This window comes from Erinaceus europaeus, chromosome 12, assembly GCF_950295315.1.
Source record: "Erinaceus europaeus chromosome 12, mEriEur2.1, whole genome shotgun sequence".
NCBI lineage: Eukaryota > Metazoa > Chordata > Mammalia > Eulipotyphla > Erinaceidae > Erinaceus > Erinaceus europaeus.
In genome coordinates this window covers 92,660,763-92,668,420 of record NC_080173.1, presented here as the reverse complement: position 1 = coordinate 92,668,420, position 7,658 = coordinate 92,660,763, and positions in this window count along the sequence as shown.

The window sequence follows — 7,658 nt, the reverse complement described above, 5'->3', positions numbered from 1 at the left end:
ACTGGCTACCTCATCACCTTCCTTAGTGACTATTTCTTGACTTGTCTGTTCCAAAAAATTTACATTTTTCTATAACTGTCTGCTCATTTATTCTCTTGGGTCCTTCACATATCCGACCACCATCACCAGCCAAAGCTAAATCATTTAACTACTTTCAAGACTTTGTTCCTTTTCTTCAACATCACAACTATGGTGGGAAAAAAATGTGCATGACTTGACAGCAATAATCATCTCTGAGTTTCAACCTCTTTATCCTCAGTCACTTTTAATTTTACTTCAAGATCCATCAGTTAAGGTGGGATTTTACTGGCAACACTAGCAGTGGATTTTGTATGCTTAGAAGTCACCATGAATAAAATAGTAGGATATTCAGTCAAGTATGCTGTTAACAAGAGACATGCTGGTGTAAAATGCTATGACATTAAAGCAGCTATGAAGTCACTGGTCAGTAGGAATTTTGGAACACCACTGACCATGAAATCCTTTTTTAAACAAAACACACAGTCTATGGTTGTAGTTAATAGCATGAAATGCCTGGGGTTTTATGATTTAGCACACATAGTACTAAGCACAAGGATCCCAGTCCAAGCTACGACTCCCCATCTGCATGGGGGTCACTTCACAAGCAGTGAAACAAGTCTACAAGTGTCTATCTTTCTCCCTCTGTCTTCCCCTCCTCTCTCAGTTTCTCTCTATCCTATACCATAAAATGGAAAAGAATGGCCACCAGGAGTAGTGGATTCATAGTGCCAGCACTGAGCCCCAGTGATAACATTGGAGATATAAATAAGATAAAATAAAAATTGTTCCTATTTCTGGCACAAAAATTCTAAAATGTTGGAGTTTTCTAAATGATGAAAGTGAGGAAGGCATCTTTTATTATGTTTTTATGTTAATGGAGAAGCTTTTGAAAATCTTCAAAGGTTCGAGGCTCATAGCCATGGCAGCCAACCAGGTGATTAGAAACTTGGAATTCCCTTTCTCACCTCCAAATTCCTGGGCAGGGAAAAGAGATGAAAGTTGAAGGCAAAGATCAGCTGATGGTGCAGCTGGAAGAGAAGTTGTGTTACAATGTATAAAGACCCAGGTTCAAGTCCTTGGGTTCCCACTTACAGGGGAAAAACATGTGAAATGTAATGAAGTTGTGTTATGGTATCTTTCTCTCTCCCTCTCTATCTCTCCCCTCTCCTACTGATTTATATGTCTATCTCTAACCAATAAATAAATAAAATATTTTAGAAGAAAAAGAAAATTGAGGGCTATCTTCAGTGGCCAATTATTTAATTACTCATGGTTATGTAATGAAAGGCTTCACAAAACTCTAATGGATTTGTGGTGCTCCCAGGTTCTTAAACATGTAGAGATTGGGGAAGAGTAGTGTGCCCAGAGGATATGGAATATGAAATTAGAACTGTTAAGAGATGATGAATAAGAGGAGTGTTAGAGCAGTTTTGTGGGGGCTGGTTTTCCCCCTGCGCATTGGCCAGCGATTGAAGAGGAGGGAGAGACGGGCCATCCTGTGGTTCCTGGGGAGACTGCTGAGGAGGGTGAGCATGCAGAGTAAAGTACCACCTCTGGGAGAGTTTTGGGGAGACATCTTGTTTATTGGGTGTACAAGCAGGCAGATATACTCAAGCGGTTAGGGAAGAGAAGAGGTTATTTGCTAATCATTAAGCCACACAGAGTACAGGGTTAAGTCTTTAATTTTATCATTGCTAGGAAGTTACCGTATAAGGTCTGATCTAAAGGTCAATCATGAGCACCTCAGGGCAGGGGGGTAGGGAGGCAGTTAAGCAAAACCAGGATGTTTGTGGTGGGCTTTAGTTGTCCATAACTTATGGCCTTTGTTCAACGGGAATAAGGAAGCATGTGCAAGAAAGTCCCCAGCCTGGAAAATTCCATCACCAGCCATGGCGTTGAGTGGGGACCTGCCAACCGCACCTCCTGTGAGAAGGAGGCTCAGAGTCAACCCTCTCAGACTCTCATGGAGATAATGGTTAGGTTTTTCAGACACTGGGCCTCTCCCCACATAGTTGGAACAAGGCTTGAAGGAATCACTATTAAGAGACACCAGAACTGTTTGACACCATCATGCCCATTCAGGACTGATGGTCATGCATGTGTCAGGCACAATCCCATCTGTGGTCTTCCAGCTGCTCAGACATAGGAAAAGGAAAGTATTCAAAGAGTGTTGCTCTAAAATTAAAATTCAGTTACATGAGGTATGATGAAACATCAAAAAGCAAAGTTTAGATCATTGGCAGTAATATTGCTGAAACAACGGCATTCAGGCTTTAAATAGGATAACAAAACAAAGTGAAGGGAGATAGAAAATGGGTAAACTAGGAGATATAGAGACTAGAAATCACAATGAGATCAAGAACTATTTTAGTAGTTTTATTAAAAATAGAAAAAAGCCAAAAAGGGAGGAAGCTGTGGTCAGGACTGTGGCATTTACATTAGTGATACTAAAGATGATGCCGAGATCCAGAGGGAATGACATGATCCAGAAATCCCTGAAAGGAGACAGTTAATGAGTGAAAACACCAACATGTTAGATGCCTATGTTAGATATGTGAAATGACTATCTTTGCCCTACTCTTCAGTAATTTGAAAAGCATGTGTTCTGTTTTTATTTCAGCTAATTTTTATTTTGTGGTTTAAAAACTACGTCCCAGAACATATTTATCTGTTTATCTTTATTAAGAATGAAATAATATGTCTTTGGGAAATGGTGAGCAAATTGTATTTTCACCTATCAGTCTGTCTCTTGGTTTTTGCTTTTGTGACAACCCTTTAGACTCAAATTAATGTAATTAGAAACCCTTCTATTTCTTCCTTTTATTCTTCCACTAAACCCAAATGACAAGGCTACCTCTTACAATCCACCTCCTTAACTCTACTATTGGGGTTGAGGAGCGCTGCAAAATAAATTATTTTGTTAACTGTTGTTATCAATTGATGGATCCTAAAAAGTGTCTGTGAGGTAAAAGGAACTCTGATGCCCTATCAAAAGAAAAGGGAGAACCTATTAATGTTTCTTTAATCTGAACACTAAAAATAATTTCTAAAAATATATTTAAAAACTTTCACTGAAGGCTACATTTCACTCAATTTCATGACCAGATGAGAAGTCGTCATGAACAGAGTGATGTCTAGCAATCATTCTGTGATAACCTGAGGTTTTCCAAGTCTCCACACAGAAACATCTTAAGGAAAGGGCAGACATTTTGTCATCATGTCCTATAACTGACACAGAGTCAGAGCCCAGGAAGTGAACAATAAATGTTCAATAAATGGTGTTTATGATATTCATGGTGAAGAAATTTATTCTTTTTATTTTATTTATTTATTTGCCTCCACGGTTATCATTGAGAGGCTTGATTCCCTGCACTATGAATTCACTGCTCCTAGTGGCCTTTTTTTTTTTTTTTTTCATTTTATTGGATAGGACAGAGAAAAATTGAGAGAGGAGAGGGTGGTAGAGGGAGAAAGAGAGAGAGTGAAGAGAGACACCTGCAGACATGCCTCATCATTAGTGAAGTGTCCCTCTGCAAGTGGACAGCTGAGGGCTCAAACCCAGATCCTTGAGTGAGTCTTTGCACTTCATACTGGGTGTGTCACCACCGGTCCCCCAGGAAGTTTATTCTCTCCTAGTGATCCTAGAAGATTCTCTGAACTTAGAGAAGATAGCTATGGAGGACTGGAGAGATAGCTCAGCATTAAAACTCCTGTTTTGCATGAGTAAGGCCTTGGGCTCAATCCTTGGCACCATTTAAAAACAGCAACAACAATGAGAAAAAAATGGCAATGGTAGTAATAGATGACACACTATCCTCTTACTTCTTCGCACTGGCCCTTTAAGAGAAACAGCCAAAATTAACCAAAGTAAACAATGTATCCAGAAACTGTGGGTTCTTTGCCCTCTGACCTTCCCAGGAGATATTCTCAAATAACTCCACTGTTGCTATATGCCCCCCCTGGGTAAGCCTATTTATTGTCCCCCACACTCACATAGAGGTTCAATTAAAAGTCAGGGTTTGGCAGAAACAACCTGTTTTCTTGTCAGACACGTTGTAAATTGTATTAAAAACTATTTGGGGGCAATTTACAACTTTGGAAATAAAAACACACTCATGCAGCCGTGTGCCTGCTAGAGCAGTAGGAAGTCTGGATGTCCCAAAACCTGGTGAGAGCTGGATGGTGGCCAGAAAAGGAAATATTTTTGCAGTGGAGTCCATGCAGTGGTGACCACCAACAGGTAGGTGTGGAGAGAGAAACACACTCCATCTCCTCTGGGTGCTGTGGAAAGATTAGGCTAAAATGTATTTAAAATATTTAAGCCAGGAGTCAGGCGGTAGTGCAACAGGTTAAGCGCACGTGGTTTAAAGCACAAGGACCAGCATAAGGATCCCAGTTCGAGCCCCCAGCTCCCCACCTGCAGGGGAGTCACTTCACAGGCGGTGAAGCAGGTCTGCAGTTGTCTATCTTTCTCTCCTCCTCCCTGTCTTCTCCTCCTCCTCTCTCCATTTCTCTCTGTCCTTTCCAACAACTACAATAAAACAAGGGCAAGAAAAGGGAATAAATAAATAAATATTTTTTTTAAATTATTTAAGTAGTGGGCAGAGGTAGGGTTGATAGCATAATGGTACACTTGTTACAATGCACAGGGACCAGGGTTCAAACCTGGGTTCAAGTCTCCACCTGTAATAAGACTGTTTCAAGAATGTTGGAGTAAGCCTGCATTTGTCTCTTTCTCTCTGCCTTTCCCCTCTCAATTTCTGTCTGTCTCAATCCAACAAATAAACAAATAAATACTAATTTTTTTTTAAGAAAAGAGAAGGAATAATGCTTTTTCATTACAGTAGTGCTCATAAGTTTTGAGCTGGGGTCTGGAAAACCTTGGTTCCAGTAAAAACACAAATAATTAGCCCAGTCTATCATTCTAGAGTCCAGAAAGGATGAGTAAAGACACAGCAAAAACAGATTTTATAAAACCAGGTAGTTTGCAGGTTACTAGTTATGATTTGAAGCAAAAAGAGGTAGGCAGAACTTAAAGGAAAAAAAATCAGTCTTTGGACCTGAGAATAATCAAATTATCTACTTATTGTTCTCCTCCAAAATTTCCAGATAATACTGAGTGAAACAAGGACAGCTGCTGGATAGTTTCACTCCTGTGTAGAATAAAAATAACTGCAAAAAAACTTGCAAAGATAGTAATAATAACCAAACTGGCTTTTTTTTTTTTTTTTCAAATTGCATTAGTGATTCAGTAAAGATCTACAAAAGGTGGCTGGGCAGTAGCACACTGGATTAAGCTCACATAGGAAGAAACTCAAGGAGCCAGCAAGGATGCCGGTTCGAGCCCCTGGCTCCCCACCTACAGGAGGGGGTCACTTCACAAGTGAAACAAATCTACAAGTGTCTATCTTTCTTTCTCCCTCTCTATCTCCTTGTCTCCTCTCAATTTCTCTCCATCCTATTCAATAAAATGGGGGAAAAATGGCCTCTGGGAGCAGTGGATTCTTAGTTCTGGCACCAAGCCCCAATGATAATCCTGGAGGCAAATAAATAAATAAATTAAATAAAGATCTGCAAGGTTATAATATTATAGGGTTATAGCTTCAGACTGCATCCACCACCAAAGTGCTGTGACACACACACACACACACACACACACACACACCATAGTTTTCCCAAGACAAACTGACTCTGAAGACTGTGATATTTATCAGAATATGGGGAGGTAGAGTAGTGGGGTAAGGAGAAGGGTCTCTACCTTTGGTTTGCTTTAAATAGTTATTTATTTATTATTATTTATTTATAAAAGAAAGATAAAAGCACTGCTCAGCTCTGGCTGATAGTTGTTCTGGGGGTTGAATCTGGGACCTCAGAGCCTCAGGCATGAAAGCCTTTTGTTGGAGTCCGGTGGTAGCGCAGCTGGTTAAGCGCAAGTGGTGCAAAGCGCAAGGACGGTGGTGTAAGGATCCCGGTTTGAGCCCCCAGCTCCCCACCTGCAGGGGAGTCACTTAACAGGTGGTGAAGCAGGTCTGCAAGTGTCTATCTTTCTCTCCCCCTCTGTCTTCCCCTCCTCTCTCCATTTCTCTCTGTCCTGTACAACAACGATATCAATAACAACAACAACTATGACAATAAAAGACAAAAAAGGGCAACAAAATGGAAAATAAATAAATATACATATACATATATATATATATATATATATATGAAAGTCTTAAAAAGAAAGAAATTATTTTGTATAAATATTGTAGCATCTCTTCAGCCACCAAAAGGGTCTCTGATGTAATAACACTAGAACCTTGATGGCAGGTGTGATGAGTGTAGTTTTATAAGTCTTAGACTATTATAACCCCATAGTAAATCAATAAAATATTATTTATTTTAGAGGTTCCCTCAGAGCAAGAAGAGGAGGAAAAGTTGTAAAGAAAAGATGGTAGATTTCAAGACACTAAATACATTCACATTAAAAATAGACTGAACAGCAGGATATAATTAAATCGAGAGCAGGGCATCAATGTAAAAACACTGTGGTGAAGGGGAGGGTGGCCATTGGGCTTCCCGGCATGGTGGAGGGTGGGGGGCAGGGGGTGGGTGGTGGGGATGGGACACCGTCTTTTGGTGGTGGGAGTGCTGTTTATGTACAATCCTATTAAAGTGTAAACATTATACAAACCACTATTTAATCAATATGAAAGGCAAAAAACTGATATGTCTAGAACCTCTTAAAACACAGACTCTTTTTAATACATAGGTGGTCTTTGATATGTTCTCTCCCAAAAGCCTAGACCAAGGAGAACAGAAGCAACCGGTAGCACAGCTATATACAAGATGCTGGGTACTATACCCCAAACCCTATCAAAGGGACTTTCCAAAGTTAACCCTATCACCAAATAATGTGATGATAGCAATAACTATCCATTGTCTTCTTGAACCCTAAGACAACAGGAACCTCACATTTCCACTACAGAGCCTATATTTCCCCCAGTCCTGGAACCTTAGGGTGGGGCACACTTTTCTGCATGCTGCTCTCAATTCAAATCAAATAATATTGCATCCGTGGATCGCAACCTAATCAACGCAACGAGTGCCACCCCAGCATGCTGCACTTCAGACTGTGACCAGAGACTTCAGGTGTGGAATGACAACCCTTCAGCTTCATCACTCGGGTGAGACCTTTCCTTTCATAGTATTCTCTAATTCCATTCCAGGTGTTCCACTCCCCAATAAAGTCCCCAAACCTAGATATAGTCCAGGTCCCCTGAGATATAGAGCATAGGTTCACCCATGCCCATAAACTAGGGGGAAAATATATACCTGAAAGCAGAAGTACACATGAGAGTGCAGGGAATACCCCCAACACTTTATCTGCACTATTACAGTCTTTAGGTCCATGATTGTTCAACAATTTGTTTGGCTTTGTATGTTAACTCTCTTTTCAGCCACCAGGTTCCGGATGCTGACCAGACTTCCCTGGACAGACGACCCCATCAGTGTGTACTGAAGCACCACTTCCTCAGAGCCCCACCCTACTAGGGAAAGAGAGAGGCAGACTGGGATTATGGATCAACCAATCAACGCCCATGTTCAATGGGGAAGCAATTACAGAAGCCAGACCTTCACCCTCTGCAACCCACAAT